This window comes from Dryobates pubescens, chromosome 32, assembly GCF_014839835.1.
Source record: "Dryobates pubescens isolate bDryPub1 chromosome 32, bDryPub1.pri, whole genome shotgun sequence".
NCBI classification, from domain to species: domain Eukaryota; kingdom Metazoa; phylum Chordata; class Aves; order Piciformes; family Picidae; genus Dryobates; species Dryobates pubescens.
In genome coordinates, this window is record NC_071643.1 from 10692962 (window position 1) to 10712395 (window position 19434).

General features: G+C 50.8%; 1 long non-coding RNA gene across 1 annotated transcript; it reads right to left on the reverse strand.

Annotated features, from left to right (window-relative positions):
* Positions 1-433: 433 nt before the first annotated feature.
* Positions 434-2232, reverse strand: LOC128898813 (uncharacterized). The gene is made up of 3 exons (XR_008462984.1): positions 2191-2232; positions 1972-2094; positions 434-626 (listed from the first exon to the last, which is right to left on the reverse strand). It is a non-coding gene; the product is annotated as an uncharacterized LOC128898813 (long non-coding RNA).
* Between the last annotated feature and the right edge of the window lie 17202 nt (positions 2233-19434).

Consider the following 19434-nt stretch of genomic DNA (forward strand, 5'->3'; position numbering starts at 1 on the left):
TCCTACCTACATTACTCTCTCACTGCCTTCTCATTCACATTAAAAATTTAATACATCTTGTTTGATTGTTTTTTACAACAGGGAAATACTAAAAATTGTCATCAACAAAGAGCCCCAAAAGGCAACTCATTGATCAGTCACCGATTTGATGTATTAATGGAGAGACTAGCAGAGCACCCATCGCATCGCTCAGAAATTTGACCTTAATGAAACGACCCTGTGTGGAAACAGCGACGACATGTGCGCTTGCGGGTGGAGGTTAGCAGAGCCTTTGCTTATTTCAGGGTTCTGACAGCCTTGCAAAAGAAGTTTTCACTGCGGTATGGACTTAATCTTGTTCTGTGGTAATTAGCTATTGCTGGAAAGTGACATTAGAACGGTTCACCTCCCTTTGGTGGAGAAATATGAAATCGTGGCCCACCTGCACGTTAGCACAGAAGAGGCACTGAAAGCTGTATTTTCAATCAAAAAGTCTTTGCCTCCCATCAGAGATCCCGAATATGGAGAAATTTGAAGACAAAATTCTTTATAATCAGGGCAGCAAATCTGCAAGGACTGGCATGTCACCTGGCAGGAACAGGTATCAAGCAGCTCTCCACAACGATGTGAGCAAGAGTCTTGAGCTCCTTGTTAAAGGAAGAGAAAAACACAGACAGGAAGGTTATTGAACTCTTCCAGATGTTCCCCAAAACAGAAGTACATCATCTAAAAGCCTTCTGTAAACAAATGAAGTAGGCTGGTTCTGCTAGTGTAGGTGGATGATGAAGAACAAGCATTGGAAAATGGAGAGAAGGGGACATAAAAGCAGCCAGTCACACATAAGCAAGCTGCTGGCCTGTATTCTGCTCTGAGTCCTGCCCCTGAGCACCACAGCCACCACATTACATCCTGCCACCGTGTTCCGTGTCGCTTCTTTCCTGTGTGTGCGTTCACACGCACGTTCTCATCAGAAGTGAACACCAGGATGAACGAGCCAGGCAGTAGAAGGAGACCTGCACTTGGAAACACCTAAGGTCTGAGCTGTTGTGCCACATAAGGGATTTGGGCTTAGCTAACAGGTGTATTTAGCTGGACCTACAAGCAGGAACTGCAGTATCCATATCTGTGGGTCTAAGACCAGAGGAATTTCCTGAATCTGAGAGGACAGTAGATCTGACACTACTGGCCTGGGAATGAGAAATTTACTGTGTTGCAAAAGCTGCTGGATTCATCTAGTCCTTAAAGGTCATTAACAACGAATGAACAAGACTAGGAGAGGAAGAAAGAATTTCCAGTCACCCCTCATGGGGCTGAAGAGCAAGTGCTTGCATTCCAGGTATGACAGATTCTGATGAAATGAGAAAATGTTGCAGAGTGTTGGGGCAGGAAGGAGACGGGCTGGCACGGGGAGGGCTGATAGGTTGTTTGTTGTTTTGTTTGTGTGGTGTGGGGTTGTTTGTTTTGGTTTGGTTTGGGGTGTGGGGTTTGTTTTGTGGGTTGTTTTTGGTGGGGTTTTTTGGTAGGATGGAGAGATCAAGGAAATGAAAAGGTAGTAAAATCTTTGGTTTCCTCTCTTTGCTGGCATTCCTTGTTTATACTGGGACAGTATGTGAGTGATTGGCATAAAAGAACAAGAATGGTAGCGAGTCAGAAATAAAAGTCAGCCTTCATTCTGTAGTAGAAAAACTTGCCTGAGTTGGAGGCTGAAATGCTTGTTCAATATAGGAAGGGAGAAAGTTGTTCTGAGTCTTTAAAAATATTTACTGCATTCTCTGGATTGTCTGTTTATTTACAGAAAAGATCTGCTGTCCTGCTGGGAATTACAGAGGAAGGGGTTAAAAATGACAGGATTCTGGCAAAAGCCAGTTTGTCTGCCTTTTCTTTAGCTTGCACAAATGGTGTCAGTAATTTCTTGCCAAGGGTTGCATTCTGAAGTTCAGAAGTCAAAGAAGTTTGTAGTTAAAAGAAGCAACATTGTTGAAAGTCACTCACCTACATTCCAAAGAGCAGAGTGGGTGAAGAGAATGAAGAAAGAAACTTCTATTCCAACAAATTTCATATTTTGTCCAGCTGATCCGAGACGGCTGATAGCCTTTCTGCCTGCCCAGGAAAAGCCTTTTATAGAAACAGGTGTCCAGAAACGAACAAGACTCTCACTGTTCAAAGGTTTGTTGTAACTTACTGAACCAAAGCGAGCGGAAGGAGATGTACCTTTTCAGAGGTCGTCTCTGATTGCAGATAAGATGGAGGGGGTGAGGGTGGGTAGTCAGAAGGACTCCTGCACATATTTCAATAGTTATGCTTTTCTGAATTGGAATGTGGTGAGTGTTGTTTTTACGAGCACTGCTGCTCCAAAGGTCAAGACCACAGGATCGTTGGCACGAGGTGTATGTTTAAGTTTTATTGGAGGAACTAGAAAAAATTATCAGTGGGAGGAACAAAAAAGAATAGATGCTGACAGCGTACTTTTGTTCAGGAGATAATGGGACATTGAGAAAGCAAGTTTACTGCACTGTATGTGTCAGCATGGCAGTGGCAAATGAGAGAGGGGAAAAAGATTCTGAGGAGGGTAGAACTGAAAATGGTGCTTTGGTGTCAGAGCAGTGAAAAGGAGTTTAGAAGCCTTCTGACAGAAACACAGGGATATTCTGGTAAGGAAGAAGGGCAGGGCTGATGCAGCAACAGCTGCCATCGACTACCTGTTCCAATAGCAGCACGGGAGCTTACGATGGAGTGGTTGTAGGAGGGACTGAAAGAGTGCAAGGCATACTCTGCTGATCTGGAATGTGAAAAAACAGTGCCTAAGAATCTCCTTGCACTTAATGTTAGCTGGGTAGAAGATCAAGGACAGAGTAGTCTGGCAGGGGAATTTTGGGAAGCAAGGCTATTCAGACCTAGATATCAGTAGTATCATGATGTGGCAAAACTGGAATCAGTGCCCCCGCAAATAATTAGGGGCATGTTGTTAATTTGAAAGGTATTCAGGTAAAGGATGTGCAATGGCAGCAGTGGGCCCAACTTCAGAAAAATAAATGGAGTATAAGGTATAGGATCACAAAATAATTCAGGTCACAACAGACTCCAGAAGGTTGTTCTTGTCCAACTGGCTGCTCAAAGCAGGTTTAGCTATGAGGTCAGATCAGGTATGTCAAGGTTTCATCCAGCCTGGCCTTGAAAACCGAGGCTGAAGATAAAAACTGCACAATAAATGATTCCTGGTGTACCAATAAATGATTCCTGCTGCACGAGGGGGGTCCCTGCATGCATTCCCACACGGGAGCCTCCTGTTCCTAGCAAGAGAAAACTCAGCTCTCTTTCTGCTCCACGTCAGTCTAGGAGGTAGCTTTCGGGGTAGCCTGTAGGGCGCCGGAGCACCGCAGTAGGCCGCATCCCTTCAGGAGGATCCAAGGGTGGCTGTGTCTGAGGTGCAAAGGCAGCAGCGAGGAGCCTGCCTGCAACGTGCGATGGAGGCCTCGGGGGGTGGGGCATCGCTGCCGGGGGGTCTAACCAAAACTGGGTGTGAGAGACATCGACCTCAGGCACATTGGGGCAGCCACCAGACAGCAGCAGAGGGGCTGGAGTAGCTGCAGCTGTTTGTGGGAGACCCTTCCCTCCCCCCTTTTATTTCTGCAGCAGAGTTCCCCTTTGCGGGGAGGGGGATGTGTACACATCTGACTAGGAAAGGAACGAGCTGCTGGCTGGGCAGTTTGATTCTCCCCCAAAAGGCAGAAAGTAAAGCAAAGGGAGCGGGGGGATTGTGCCACGTGGGGTAGGGGGATGGTGCAGCAGAAGAGCAGGTGAGCGAGGGCTGGGGGCACCCCCCTAAAGGGCTGAAAGGTCTCGGAGTGGACCACAAAACATTTCACAATGTAGGTGCTGTGTGAGGCGATGCGGAGCAGAACCTCTCCAGCTGGAGAGGGAGGAGTTGGAGCGACTGCTGTGTCACAAAGCTTTGGAAATCACCCCCCCGTCTGCCCTCCCTGTTGTAAAGGCTGTGGGAATCGTAATAAAGTTACACAGGGGCTTGAGCTACAAGCACAGCCTGCGGCTGTACCCATCATAAACTGAGGCTTTTACCTGCGTGTGCTGTGGGTTTTAATTCAAATGCCAAAACATCCTGAGCGGGGCCGGGCCGAGCTGCTGCCCACGCCCAGGGCAGTGCTCAGGGCTCTCCCCTCCTGTGTACTGGCCGGCACCGCCGCCGTGCCGCGGCGTGTGCCGCCCCGAGGGCACTCAGTGCTGCAGCGAACTGATGCTTGAAATGCTGGAAAGTTGTTAGGGGGTGAAGGGAAGAGGGAGAGACTGCCCGGAGCGCTGACATGGGTGCAGCTGCTGCGCCGCAGCGAGGCTCGGGTCCCTCCAGGGTGATAGCGTCGCGATCGTTGCCATGGATTCAGCGCATGCGCCGCAGCGAGGGCTGTTCGTGCGCATGCTGCTGGCGGCTTTAAAACGGCGCTCGCTGGCTCGCCGTGGCTATCAGGTTCTTGGTCGCTCTGCGCCAGGTAAGTGCCAGCCTCTGCTGCTCTCTGGGGCTTTTCTCTCGCAGGTGCAGGACTGTGCTCTGGCTCTGCCGGAGGCAGGCTCCCGGAGCCGAGCCGGGACCGTTTAGGAGCCGCGACGGGGCGGGGGAGTGACGCATTACCGGTCGCCGCTGGGGCGAGCTGGGGCGAGCGGGCGGGGGCTGGGGCGAGCGGGCGGGGGCTGGGGCGAGCTGGGGCGGTCTAGCAACAGTCGGGAAGAGTCAGGAGGGCTCTCCTCCCAGTAACAGTAAGTGCTCTCCTAGCGTGGCACCTGTCGTCTTTGTGTTCCTCCCAGTAACTGCAAATTCCCTTCCTGGTGCTCCCAATGCTTTCCCAATCTCCCAGTAACCCCCAGATTTCTTCCCCAGTGTGGCCCCTGTGTCCTCTCAGTATCCCAAACTCTCTCCTCGGTGCTCCCAGTACCGTCAGATGCTGACTGTGGTTTTGAATGCCATCAACTCACAGCTCTGTGAGTTAAATGAATGCCAGAGGAAAATGAGATGCTTGTGTAAGTGTTTTAATAGGGTGCATGGAAACCTACTCACAGCTTTACAACGTGAGTAACTGAGGTCTGTGCTTTGCTTTTTGCTCTACTCCTTACAGGTTGACTCTTTGCTTTCTGCTTTGTTGACCAAGCAAGGCTGATGTCACCTCACAGCTGTCACCCTGTTGGTGCCTGCCTGAGGGTGCCAGGACCCTTCCTGGAACCACAGGACAGAAGAAAGCTTTGTCTCTCTCTATGCCCTGAGCAGGAGTTGTACCGACACAGGCTCAGAAAGCTGAAACCATGGAAAGATTTAATTAGCGAGCAACAGGCAGAAGAGCTGGGGGTTGATTGCCAGGGAGAAATGCACTGACTGCAAGGTGATCTGGGGGTAGTAAATCCTGGGGAGCATGGAACATGCTTGGAGATGCAGAGCTGCGCAGCAAAAACTCAGCTGCGTGCTGAAGGTGCAAACCCTACCGAGAGGGCAAGCTGGGATAACGAGGGACTTGCATTGAGGATTCGGTTACCACGTGTCAAGGCTGGATGAAGGGGCTGTAACAGGAGAGTGGAAGTGGAACAGAGGGGTGGAGTGTGGTGGGTTAATGCCCATGCTGAAAACAGGGTGGAGGGCTTGCAAGTGCTTTGCCCCCCCCTGCAGGGTGTCTTCCCCCTGGGAAATGGAGTCTGTTCCACTCCCCCCTCCCTGCCCAGCTGGGGTATAAAAGGAAGGACACTAGCAAGGGCAAGGAACAAGGATTTGTGACCATTTTAGGTTGTGCCTTTAAGAAAGAGACAGTTGCTGGAACACTGGCTGAATGTTCCTTGCCCTTGTGAACCTTACCTGTTGTTATATATTGTTTAAAGAAAACTCTTTACCTCTCTACTGCCAAGCTGACTCCAAATTATTTCTTGGTGGATTTGCTCCTTCCCTTTCCTTTTTTTTTTCCTCTCTGTTGGGAGGGAGGAGGGGGGGGAGAGATTCTCAGCCTTGCCCCCATCTGAGCTCTTAACTCCCAGTTAAGGCTCAAACCACTACAGCGATGATGCAGCAGAGGAGCAGGTGAGTGAGGGGAGGGGGGCAGCCTCTCCCAAATGCTGCTTGCCTGAAGGTTCCTGGAGGGGATGGAAACCCACGACAAAATGTAAGTATTAGTGTGAGGTATCCTAGCAGAGGGAAAGCTGTGCCGTTCATCCACAGGTTGCAGAGCAGTAGTAATGTGTATGCCAAAAGGTTTCAAATGACCCCCAGCTGCAAATTAAACCCCCACAACACACACAAAGGAGCCCCCACTGGTTTTATGTTTAGTAGTTTAATTCGAATGGAAAGGCCTCTGAAGAGAGGCTGGTTGGGCTGTGCCCCATGCACAGGTAGGAGATGCCCCTCCCCCCCTGACTGGTCAGTGTTGCCCCCACTCTTAGTGGGGTCTGTTGGCATCTATGGTGGGTGTGGGGGCTATCAAAGGGGAAATTAGGGGTATGTGGGAGCCAATGGAGGGTCTCCTGGGGGCACTTCAGTTGGATGGTTAGGGATAGTTGTTGTTGGGGGGAGGAGGGCTGGCTTGGCTTGGCGGCGGCCTGAGTGGTGGTGGTGGGGGTGGGCTGGCTTGGTGGTGGCGGGGGGGGTGGGGGGTGGGCTGGCTTGGCTTGTGGTCAGCCTGAGTGCTGGGGGGGGGGGGAGGGGGTGTGGCTGGCTTGGCTTGCAGTCGGCCTGAGTGGTTGGGGGGGGGGTGGGCGGCTGGCTTGGCTTGGTGTTGGCATGAGTGGTTGGGGGGTGGGAATGTGGGCTGGCTTGGCTTGTGGTTGGGGGGCGTGGCTTGGCGTTGGCCTGAGTGGTTAAGGGGGGGTGGGGGTGTTGGCTTGGCTTGGCGGCGGCAGCCTCTGTTGTTTTGGGATGGAGGGTGGTCCTGGCTTGGTGGCGGTGGCCTCTGTTGTTGGGGGGATGTCTTGGCTTGGCAGCAGCAGCCTCTGTTGGATCCAACTGAAAGGTCCTTTGGGAGACCCTCCGGTGGCTCCCCACATTCCTCTCTGTGTGCCCAAGTTCCCATTTGATACCCCCAGACCTGCCTTAGATGCCAGCAGACCCCTGCAGAGCAGGGGCAGCACTGAGCAGGTAGGGGATTCTCCCCCCTGTGTGTGGGGTGAGGCTTTGCTGGGCTCTCCTCAGAGGTTTTTTTCCATTCAAATTAAAGAAGAGAGACAAAACCCAAAGAAACCTCAGGATAAAGAATAAAGGCAAAAGAAACAAAGACACACACCCTCCCCCCCCCCCCCCCAACACACACAGAGGAGGGCTCCCTGGCTTTAATTCCTTGAGACCCACTTTATAGTTTTGTTTTCAAACTGCTTTGCTCTACCTGGAATTGGCTTCTACCTTCCAGCAGCCTTTGTGTGTAATGGAAGCGATGCAGCGGAAGTGAGGTCAATAATGCCATTCTTGACTATTTATATGAACAGGAGAGATTTGTAGTCTTAGGGTGAGTTGGCTTAGTGCTCTCAGTGAAGCCTGAGGATTTCCTTCCCCTGAAGAGAGGGTGGCTCTGTCCAGCTCCATCAAGCTGGGCTACTTTTCACTGGGCGGGCCAGGGCTCAGCTCCCCTGGGTGCCAGGCGGCTCTGCTGAGGTCTGCTCTCTGCTCAGCTTTTTCTAGCTTCTGTGGGCTCCCTTTGTCCGGCTCAGCTCCGCACCAGGTCAGTGCCAGCCTCTGTCGCTCTCTGCGGTTCCTGTGTAGGTGCTGTGAAGGTTTGACATGCCCGAATGTTCTAGGAGGGGATTAAACCCCCTAAGAGATCACATAATTGGCTGGTAAGAGAAGGAGGAAAACTATCTGCAAAAACCAGGAAAATATGCAACAGACTTCTAGGAAATAGTCCAACTTCCTCTTTTATGACAGTAAGTTGAGTCTGTGAAATTGCTTGGCACTGAGGGCTTCAGGAGAGATCCTACACCTGTGTCCAGGGCTGTAGTGAGGCCTATAGAACTCCATCAGTTATCTGAGTTGTAGCGTTTGTCTTTTTCCCCAGATCAGTTTCTGAGGACCGTGGCTGGACCCCTCTCCATTTGGCTGCAGGACCTGCTGGGGAACAGGACCTCTGGGTGCCCCCTTAGAGGCTTCTCGGGCAGAGCTCCTTTAACTCGCTCAGGTCACCACAGGAACAGACGAGCTGCCAGGCAGGAAAAGGTTTGCTGTAAAGGGAAAGGGGTAATGTGTAAGCTGTAAGGGGACATCCTACCAGGGAGAGGCAAATTGCTGCCACAGGTAAAAGAGCCCTCGGGATGCAACCAGGGGGTTCCACTAAGCTTTGTTTCTCTTATTGTTTCATTACAGGCACTGTTTAAATAGTTAATAGCATTGTTTGTATTTCATGTCTGTGGGTTTGGGGGCACCCGTGAAGAACCTAAGGTATTGTAGCATTGTCTGTGTGGAACCAGGGGCAGCTCCTGAAGGAACTGGTTTGACACCCTGTCGGTGTTTTGAGCGTGCGGGTGAGTGCGGTCACGACCGAGACGTAGAAAATATCTACGAAGTGAGCAGGAGTCCCGATCTGGGGTGCCACGTCTCCACGAACGGCAGGGCCAGAGGCGGACGGAGCTAAAGTTGTGACCAGGAGCGTGGTCAGTAATTGTGTGTTTAGGACCGGCAATTCTTACTGTAATTGTATTTGCTGTGAGTGTGGGGGGTGGGGGGGGGTGGGGGGGGGGGGAAGGGGAGAAGGGTTTTGGTTTGTATTAAAAACAAGAAACTAAAAGATCCCTGATACAGCAAATAAGCCCAAAGAAATAAAGAATGACAACCCCTGTGATGCACTCAAAGGAAGGTCCCCTGGATTTGAGGAATTGATACACATTTCATAGTGGATTTACAACTGTGTGTTGCTCTACTCAGACTTTGTTCACATTGTAGAAGCCTTTTGTGTGTAATGGCAGAGACCCAGTGGGGTGAGCTGCAAAGCTTTCTACATAGCAATGTAGCATAATATTCCTGACTAATGTAAACAGGAGAGATTTTCAGTTGGGTTTTCAGTGTCAGGGTGAGTTGGCTTAGTGCTTTCAGTGAGGGAAGAGAATTTTCCTCCCCTGAGCTGATGGTGGCCGGGCCCCCGAGGTTAAAACCCCTAAGAGGCCAGCTGATGTTGACCATCCCCTGCACCCTATCAATCCAAGTCCATAGCTCTCCTGTTTAAGTAGATGTAGAAGAATGGTATTAATTTGTATGAAAGGAGGCTTGGAAACGAGCTCCATGGGGTTCTGAACTACAGAACTGTGCAGTATATCTCTGTAACACACAGTGGTTTTCCTTTGTGTGTTGTAGGGTTTGTAATATTCATTGGTTTTAATTTTGTCTGGTTTTGGTTTGATTGGAAAAGCTGCTGAACGGAGTCGGGCTCCCCTCCAGGTAAGTGCCAGCCTGCGCCGCTCTCTGTTGTTCTTCTGCGTCAGCTTGGAACGTTTGAAACGCCTGCATGTTCTCGGAGGGGATTAAAACCCCTAAGAGGCCAGCTAGCCCTGACCCTCCTCCAACTCCATAGCTCTCCTGTTTAACTAGATGTAGAAGCATGGTATTAATTTGTCTGAAAAGAGGCTTTGAAATGAGCTACCTGTGGTTCTGAAATATGTAAACTTACAGTGTGTCTCTCTAACACTCAAAGAATGGATTTTCCTTTGTGCCTGTTGTAGGGTTTCTTAACATTCATCGGTTTGGGCGGTTGTTTATTTGAATGGAAAACCTTCTGAACAGAGGCCAGCTGGGCTGCTTCCCACGCACGGCGGCAAGAGACGTCCCCTTGACGGGTCACTGTTGCCACCCCTCCTAAGGGGCTCTGTGTGCATCTGCGATGGGTGCGGGGCTACCCAAAGGGAATTCAGGGGCATGTGGGTGGCAACGGAGGGTCTCCTGTGGGTATTTTAGTTGGACGGTTAGGGTTAGTTGTGGTTGGCTGGCAGCAGGCACCATAGTAGTTGCTGCTGTTGTTGGCTGGTGGCAGGCACAGTAGTAGGTGGTGGCGGCTGGTGGCAGGTGCCATAGCAGGTGGTGGTGGTGATAGTGGCTGGCTCCAGGTAACCCTAAATGTCCAACTAAAAGATTCTTTTAGGGCCCTCTAGAGGCTCCCCACATCCCTCCATATGCCCCCAAATTCTCCTTTGATACTCCTAGATCCCCCTCAGATGGCATCACAACCCCTTAAAAGGTGTGTCAACAGCCCAGTTAGGGGCTTCTCTTGCCCTTGTGCATGGGGAAGCAGCTTTGCTAGGCTCTGACAGGGCTTTGTGTTCAAATTAACAACAAAAACCAAGAACAAGTAATTCCACAACAAATAAAAACCAAAGGATGACAAATGCCTCCTGATACACACAAAGGGAGCTCCCCTGGTTTGAATCGATGCACCTTTTATGTAGGTATGTTTGCAAAATCTGTTTTGCTCCACTTAAAATTTGCTTTTACATTCTAGAAGCCTTTGCATCTAATGGAAGAGATCCAGCGGGGCTGATCTCAAAGCCTTTTTCCAAAGCAATTAATACCGTTCCTGACTTTCCTTATAGAGGAGACTTTTGTAATTGGAGTTTTAGTCTCGGGGGGCGGCTCGGCTCCCTGCAGCGGCTGGGCTCAGATGTTGTATTATATAAAGTGGATCCCTTAAGAACTTAATGAATTGTAGGATTGTCTGTGTTGAAGCAGGGGAGGTTTCTGCAGGAACTGAACGTTTGACGCCCTCTCGATGTTTTGGGCGAGCGTGAGCACGAGACATAGAAAATACCTACGAAGCGAGCGGGAGTCCCCATCTGTAGTTCCATGTCTGCATGAGGAGCATGGCCAGACACGGATGAAGCGAATGTTGTGCGTGGGAGCGTGGGCAGTAATTGTGTGTTTAGGACCGGTCAGTGAAGAGAGGATTTCCTTCCACTAAAAAGACAGCAGCTCTGTCCGGCTGGGCTCGGTGCCGCCCGGCTCGGCTGAGGTCGCCTCTTTGCTCCGTGGTTTCCGGCCTCCGTGGGCTCCCTTCGGCGGCTCAGCTCTCCACCAGGTTAGTGCCAGCCTCTGTCGCCCTCTGGGGTGGTTCTGTAGCAGCTCTGAATTTTTTTGGAGGGGAATAAAACACATAGGAAGCCGGTTAGCCCTGACCCTCCCCCTCCAACCATATGAATCCGACTCCATAGCCCCTGTGCTTCACTAGGTGTAGAAGCTGGGTATTAATGTGTATGAAAAGAGGCTTTCAAATGAGGTACGTGTGGCTCTCAGTTTAGTGTGCGTCTATAACATACAAAGTGGATTTTCCTTTGTGTTGGGTTTTTCAAGTTGTAGCGATTTTGTTGCTGTTTGTTTTATTTCTGAATGGAAAACCCTCTGACCCAAGGCCAGCTGAGCTGCTCCCCATGCACAGGGGCAGGAGAGGACCCCTAACTGGTCAGTGTTGCCACCCCTCTTAAGGGGGTCTGTAGGCATCTATGGTGGGTGTGGGCGTATCAAAGGGGAATTTAGGGGCATATAGAAGCATGTGGGGGCCAATGGAGTGTCTTCTGGGGTGTTTTAGTGGGATGGTTAGGCTTAGTTGTTGTGGGGGGTAGGGGGTTGTGGCGCCGCCCTTTGTGTGTTGGGGGGGGTTGTGGCGCTGCCCTTTGTGTGTGTGTGTGGGGGGGGTTGTGGCGCCGCCCTTTGTGTGTGTGTGTGGGGGGTTTGTGGCGCCGCCCTTTGTGTGTGTGTGTGGGGGGGTTGTGGCGCCGCCCTTTGTGTGTGTGTGTGGGGGGTTGTGGCGCCGCCCTTTGTGTGTGTGTGTGGGGGGTGTGGCGCCGCCCTTTGTGTGTGGGGGGGGGGGGGTGTGGCGCCGCCCTTTGTGTGTGTGTGGGGGGGGGGGGGGTGTGGCGCCGCCCTTTGTGTGTGTGGGGTGGTTGTGGTGCCCTTCAGCTTCTTGGCTCCCCACCAGGTTAGTGCCAGCCCCTGTTGCTCTTTGGGGTTCTCCTGTAGCAGCTCTGAATGTCTGAAGTACCTGAATGGTTTTGGAGGGGAATGAAAAGAGGCCAGCTAACCCTGACTCTCCCCCTCCAACCATGTGACTCCAACTCCTTAGCCCCTGTGTTTATCTAGAGGATTGGCATTAATTAGTATGAGAAGAGGCTTTCAAATGAGGTGCATGTGGGTGTGAAATTTCAGTGTGTATCTGTAACATACAAACAGATTTTCCTCTGTGTGTGGGGGGGTAGGGTTTTTAAAGGTATTGATTTTGTTTGGTTGGTTTGTTGTTATCTGAATGGAAAACCCTCTGAGCCGAGGTCGGCGGAGCTGCTCGCAACGCACAGGAGCAGGGGAGGATCCCTAACAGGTCAGTGTTGCCACCCTGCCTAAGGGGGTCTGTTGACATCTATAGTGGGTGTGGGCGTATCAAAGGGGAATTTAGGGGCACACAGAGGCATGTGGGGGCCAATGGAGTGTTTCCTGGGCTTATTTTAGTTGGATGGTTAGGGTAAGTTGCTGGGGGGTGGTGTGCAGAATGTAACTTTGGCCTTTGCTGGGGGGGGGGGTGGGGACAGAATGCAGCTTTGGCTGGGGGGGTGGGGGCAGGGGATTGCAGCTCTGGTTAAAAAAAGATGAAAAGCATATGCAGTAACCCACAGAAAATAGGAAATCATGAAACAGATTTTTAGGACTGCAACAGTCCCCACTTCCTCCTCTGTGGAAATGTGTTGAGTTGCCAAAGCTGGCACGTAGGCCTCGAGGAGAGGTCCTACCTCTGTCCAGCACTGCAATCTAGCCTGCAAAACTCCACAAATTGAGTTGTGGAGTTCATCTTTTTCCACAGATCAGTTTCTGGTGACCGTGGCAGAACCACCCCTTTGTCTGGCTGCAGGACCTGCTGAGGAACAGGATCTCTAGGGGCCCCCTCTGAGGCTTTTCAGGCAGAACTCCTTGAACTCACTCAGATCACCCCAGGAATAGAGAAGAGCCACCAGGCAGGAAAAGGTACGTTTTAAATGGAAAGAGGTAGCCCGTAAGCCGTAAGGGCATGCCCTGCGAGGGAGAAAGGAAAATTGCCACCCAAAGTAGAAGAAGTCTTGGGTTGGAACCAGGGAGTTCCAAAGGTGGTATAAGCGTTGTTTTATTGTTCTTTTATTGCAGGCCCTGTTTAACAATCACAGGCAGTGTTTGTATTTTGTGTGTGGGATCCCTTAAGGTATTGTAGGATTGTTTGTGTGGAAGCAGGGGAAATTGCTAAAAGAACTTGAAATGTTAGGATCCTTGTTGATGTTGTGAGCGCAGGCATGACCAAGACGTAGAAAGCACCTACAAAGCGAGCGGGAGTCCCGGTCTGCACTTTCATCTCTCCGAGGAGCATGGCCAGAGACAGGTGAAATGAAAGTCGTGAACGGGAGCGTGGCCAATAGTTGAGCGTTTAGGACCGGTGGTGGTGGTTGTTATGGGAGTGTGGCCAATAGTTGTGTGTGTAGGACCGGTGGTGGTGGTTGTAATCATATTTGTTGTGAGTTTTGTGTGTGTGTGGGAAAGGGTTTGTGTTTGTATGAAAAACTAAAACAAAAATATCTTGGATGAGGCAAAGAAGCCCAAAGAAATCGAGAACGCCAACCCTCGTGACACGCACCAAGGAAGGTTCCCCGCTGCTGAGCGAGCGATACACACTTCATAGTTGTTTTCAAACTGTGCATCGCTGTACTTGGAATTTGGTTTTGCATTCTAGAAGCCTTTGTGTAATGGAAGAGATCCAGTGGGGGTGATTGCAAAGCTTTTCATATAGCAATTGATGATGTTCTTGACTATCCATGTAAACAGGAGAGTTTTAGTTTTAGGGTGAGTTGGCATAATGCTTTCAGCGAAGGAAAAGTTTTTTTTTTTCCTTGCCTGACCCTGCGGCGGCTCATGTGTGGGACTCTCTGAAATGCAGTTAGAGGAACTAAACGAGCGTGGGACTCTGAAATGAAGCGAGAGGAGGTGAGGTGACCTGAACTGGCACGGCGTGGGGCTCCCTGAAATGAAGCGAGAGGAGGTGAGGGTGAGGTGAGGTGACCTGCACTGGCATGGCGTGGGCTTGGTGGGGCTCAGCTCCTCTCGGGGGTGCTGGTCTCTGCTGAGGTTGGCTTTCTGCTCAGCTTTTTCCTGGTTTCCTTGGGCTCCCTTCCAGGTAAGTGCCAGCCTCTGCTGCTCTCTGGGGTTCGGGGTTCTTCTTGGAGGGGATTAAAATCCCTAAGAGGCTAGCTAACCCTGACACCCCACCCCCCCCAGTTAGGGGCTTCTCTCGCCCTTGTGCATGGGGAAGCAGCTTTGGTAGGCTCTGTTCAGAAGGCTTTCCATTCAAATTAAAAGCAAAGAAACAAAGAATAACCCCACAACAAACAAAGAAACGAAGAATTCCAAACTCTCCCTGATGCACACAAAGGAAGGTCCGCTGTTTTTAATCGATTCACCTTTTATAGGTATGTTGTCAAAATTTGTTTTGCTCTACATGCAATTTGCTTTTCCATTCTGAAATCATTTGTATCTTACAGAGGAGATCCGGCGGGCAGTGAGTTCAGAGGCTTTTTATTGTCGCAATTAACGCCATTCCCGAATCTCTTTGTAAAGAGGAGAGTTTTTTTTTAGTTGGATTTATAGTCTTGGGGTGAGTTGGCGCGGCTCGGCTCCCCCTAACCCCTCTCCTCCAACTCCATAGCTTTCGTGTTTAAGTAGGTGTAAAAGTATGGTATTCATTTGTCTGAAAAGAAAGGCTTTGAAATGAGCTACATGGGGTTCTCAAATATGTAAACTTAATGTGTAGCTATAATACACAAAGAATGCTGCTATCTGTGAAATGCAATGATGGTGCTCTCTGCAAAGTGAAAGGAAATGAAATGCAGTGCAATGATGGTGCTCTCTGCAAAGTGAAAGGAAATGCAATGCAGTGCAATGATGGTGCTCTCTGCAAAGTGAAAGGAAATGCAATGCAGTGCAATGATGGTGCTCTCTGCAAAGTGAAAGGAAATGCAATGCAATGATGGTGCTCTCTGTGCAATGAAATGCAGTGCAATGATGGTGCTCTCTGCAAAGTGAAAGGAAATGAAATGCAGTGCAATGATGGTGCTCTCTGCAAAGTGAAAGGAAATGCAATGCAATGATGGTGCTCTCTGTGCAATGAAATGCAGTGCAATGATGGTGCTCTCTGCAAAGTGAAAGGAAATGCAATGCAATGCTATGATGGTGCTCTCTGCAAAGTGAAAGGAAATGCAATGCAATGCTATGATGGTGCTCTCTGCAAAGTGAAAGGAAATGAAATGCAATGCAATGATGGTGCTCTCTGCAAAGTGAAAGGAAACGAAATGCAATGCAATGATGGTGCTCTCTGCAAAGTGAAAGGAAATGAAATGCAATGCAATGCAATGATGGTGCTCTCTGTGCAATGAAATGAAATGCAATGCAATGATGGTGCTCTCTGTGCAATGAAATGCAGTGCAATGATGGTGCTCTCTGCAAAGTGAAAGGAAATGAAATGCAGTGCAATGATGGTGCTCTCTGCAAAGTGAAAGGAAATGCAATGCAATGCTATGATGGTGCTCTCTGCAAAGTGAAAGGAAATGCAATGCTATGATGGTGCTCTCTGTGCAATGAAATGCAATGCAATGATGGTGCTCTCTGTGCAATGAAATGCAATGCAATGATGGTGCTCTCTGCAAAGTGAAAGGAAATGAAATGCAATGCAATGATGGTGCTCTCTGTGCAATGAAATGCAATGCAATGACGGTGCTCTCTGTGCAATGAAATGAAATGCAATGCAATGACGGTGCTCTCTGTGCAATGAAATGAAATGCAATGCAATGATGGTGCTCTCTGTGCAATGAAATGAAATGCAATGCAATGATGGTGCTCTCTGTGCAATGAAATGCAATGCAATGATGGTGCTCTGTGAAATGATGGACTTAATGAATTGTAGGATGGTTTGTGTGGGAGCAGGGAAGTTCCTCACAGAACTTTAAATGTTTGACAGCCTGTTGATGTTGTGAGTGTGGGCTTGACTGAGACGTAGAAAATATCTACGAAGCGAGCGGGAGTCCCGATCTGCGGTTCCGTGTCTCCGCGAGGGGAGCGGCCAGAGACGGACGAAGCGCAAGTTGCGAATGGGTGTGTGGCCAGTCATGGAATGTTTAGGACCGGTCATTGTTATTGCAATTACATTTGGTATGTGTTCTGTACCTTGCAAAAAGATGGTACTATGTTATATTATGTGAAATGTAAAAGGGGAAAAAGTGGCAATATGTAAGGGATGAGGGGTATCACTTAGGAACTTACAGAATGTAGTATTGTCTGTGTGGAAGCAGGGGAAGCTCCTGCAAGAACTGAAAATGTTAGAAACCTTGCTGATCTTCTGAGTGTGTGGGGAGCATGGGCACGACTGAGACGTAGAAAATATCTACGAAGCGAGTGGGAGTCCCGATCTGCGGTTCCGTGTCCCCGCGAGGGGAGCGGCCAGAGACGGACGAAGCGCAAGTTGCGAACGGGAGCGTGGCTAGTAACGGTACGTTTAGAACAGGTCAGCAAAGCGAGAGAATTTCCTTTCCCGAAAAGGACGGTGGCTCCATCAAGCCCGGTTACTTCAGACTGGGCTCTGTGGGGCTCGTCTCTGCTGAGGTTGGCTCTTTGCTCAGCTTTTTCCTCATTTCCTTTGGGCTCCCCTCAAGGTAAGTCCAAGCCTGTTTTTCTCTCTGGGGTTCTTCTGTATCAACTTAGAACATTTGAAATGCCTGTATGTTCTTGGAGGGGATTAAGACCCCTAGGAGGCCAGCTAACCCTGACCCCTCTGCTCCAACTCCATAGCTCTCCTGTTTAACTAGGAGTAGAAGTGTGGTTTTAATCTGTCTGAAAAGAGGCTTTGAAATGAGCTACATGGGGTTCTGAAATATGTAAACTTAGTATGCATCTGTAATACACAACGAATGGATTTTCCTTTGTGTGTTGTGGGGTTTTAAAATATTCATTGGCTTGGGGGGGTGTGTATGTTTTTAAATTTGCATGGAAAACCGGAACAGTGTCTGGCTGAGCTCCTTCCCACGCACAGGGGCAAGAGACATCCCTCCTAAGCGGTAAGTGTTGCCACCCCTCCTAAGGGGCTCTGTTCACATCTGTGACGGACGTGGGGCCGCCCAAAGGGAATTTAGGGGCGTGCGGGTGCCAACGGAGGGTCTCCTCTCGGTGTTTTAGTTGGACGGTTAGGGTTAGTTGAGGGTGGCCGGTGGCAGACACTGTAGTAGTTGGCGGTGGTGGCTGGTGGCGGGTGCCATAGTAGTTGTTGGCTCCAACTAACCCTGAGCGTCCAACTAAAAGATCTGTTTGGGGCCCTGCAGAGGCTCCCCGCATCCCTCCATATGCCCCCTATTCTCCTCTGATACCCCCAGACCCACCTTGGATGTCATCAGAACCCCTTAAAAGGTGTGCTAACAGCCCTGTTAGGGGCCTCTCTTGCCCTTGTGCATGGGGAAGCAGCTTTGCTAGGCTCTGAGAGGGTTTTCCATTCAAATTAAAACCAAAGAAACAAAGACCAAATAATTCCACATCAAATTAAAAAATAAACAAAGAATGATAAATGCCTCCTGATACATACGAGAGAAGGTCACCTGTTTATAATCAATACAGTCTCTATAGATTTGTTTCCAAAATTTGTTTTGCTTTAATTAGAATGTGCTGCTCAACTCTGTGAAACGGGGGGGGGGGGGTTGGCTGTGCTGCTCAACTCTGAAACGGGGGGGGGGTTTGCTGTGCTGCTCAACTCTGAAACGGGGGGGGGGGGTGTTTCCTGTGCTGCTCAACTCTGTGAAACGGGGGGGAGTTTGCTGTGCTGCTCAACTCTGTGAAATGGGGGGGGGTTTGCTGTGCTGCTCAACTCTGTGAAATGGGGGGGGGTTTGCTGTGCTGCTCAACTCTGTGAAAGGGGGGGCTTTGCTGTGCTGGTCGACTCTGTGAAAGGGGGGGCTTTGCTGTGCTGCTCGACTCTGTGAAAGGGGGGGCTTTGCTGTGCTGCTCGACTCTGTGAAAGGGGGGGCTTTGCTGTGCTGCTCGACTCTGTGAAACGGGGGGGGTTGCTGTGCTGCTCGACTCTGTGAAACGGGGGGGCTTTGCTGTGCTGCTCGACTCTGTGAAATGGGGGGGCTTTGCTGTGCTGCTCGACTCTGTGAAACGGGGGGGGCTTTGCTGTGCTGCTCGACTCTGTGAAACGGGGGGGGGTTTGCTGTGCTGCTCGACTCTGTGAAACGGGGGGGGTTGCTGTGCTGCTCGACTCTGTGAAACGGGGGGGGGTTGCTGTGCTGCTCGACTCTGTGAAACGGGGGGGGTTGCTGTGCTGCTCGACTCTGTGAAACGGGGGGGGCTTTGCTGTGCTGCTCGACTCTGTGAAAGGGGGGGGCTTTGCTGTGCTGCTCGACTCTGTGAAAGGGGGGGGCTTTGCTGTGCTGCTCGACTCTGTGAAACGGGGGGGGGTTTGCTGTGCTGCTCGACTCTGTGAAACTGGGGGGGGTTTGCCGTGCTGCTCGACTCTGTGAAACGAGGGGGGTTTGCCGTGCTGCTCGACTCTGTGAAACGAGGGGGGTTTGCCGTGCTGCTCGACTCTGTGAAACGAGGGGGGTTTGCTGTGCTGCTCGACTCTGTGAAACGGGGGGGGGTTTGCTGTGCTGCTCGACTCTGTGAAACGGGGGGGTTGCTGTGCTGCTCGACTCTGTGAAACGGGGGGGGTTGCTGTGCTGCTCGACTCTGTGAAACGGGGGGGGTTTGCTGTGCTGCTCGACTCTGTGAAACGGGGGGGGTTTGCTGTGCTGCTCGACTCTGTGAAACGGGGGGGCTTTGCTGTGCTGCTCGACTCTGTGAAACGGGGGGGGTTGCTGTGCTGCTCGACTCTGTGAAACGGGGGGGGTTTGCTGTGCTGCTCGACTCTGTGAAAGGGGGGGGCTTTGCTGTGCTGCTCGACTCTGTGAAAGGGGGGGGCTTTGCTGTGCTGCTCGACTCTGTGAAAGGGGGGGCTTTGCTGTGGTGCTCGACTCTGTGAAAGGGGGGGCTTTGCTGTGGTGCTCGACTCTGTGAAAGGGGGGGCTTTGCTGTGGTGCTCGACTCTGTGAAACGGGGGGGCTTTGCTGTGCTGCTCGACTCTGTGAAACGGGGGGGGGTTGCTGTGCTGCTCGACTCTGTGAAACGGGGGGGGTTGCTGTGCTGCTCGACTCTGTGAAACGGGGGGGGTTGCTGTGCTGCTCGACTCTGTGAAAGGGGGGGGGGGGGGTTGCTGTGCTGCTCGACTCTGTGAAACGGGGGGGGGTTGCTGTGCTGCTCGACTCTGTATCCCTGAGGGACTTAATAAATTGTAGGATGGGTTGTGTGGAGGCAGGGGTGGTTCCTCCAATGTTTGACTCCTCCTTGATGTTTTCAGTATGTGGCTGAGTGGGCATGACTGAGACGTAGAAATTACCTACGAAGCGAGTGGGAGTCCCGATCTG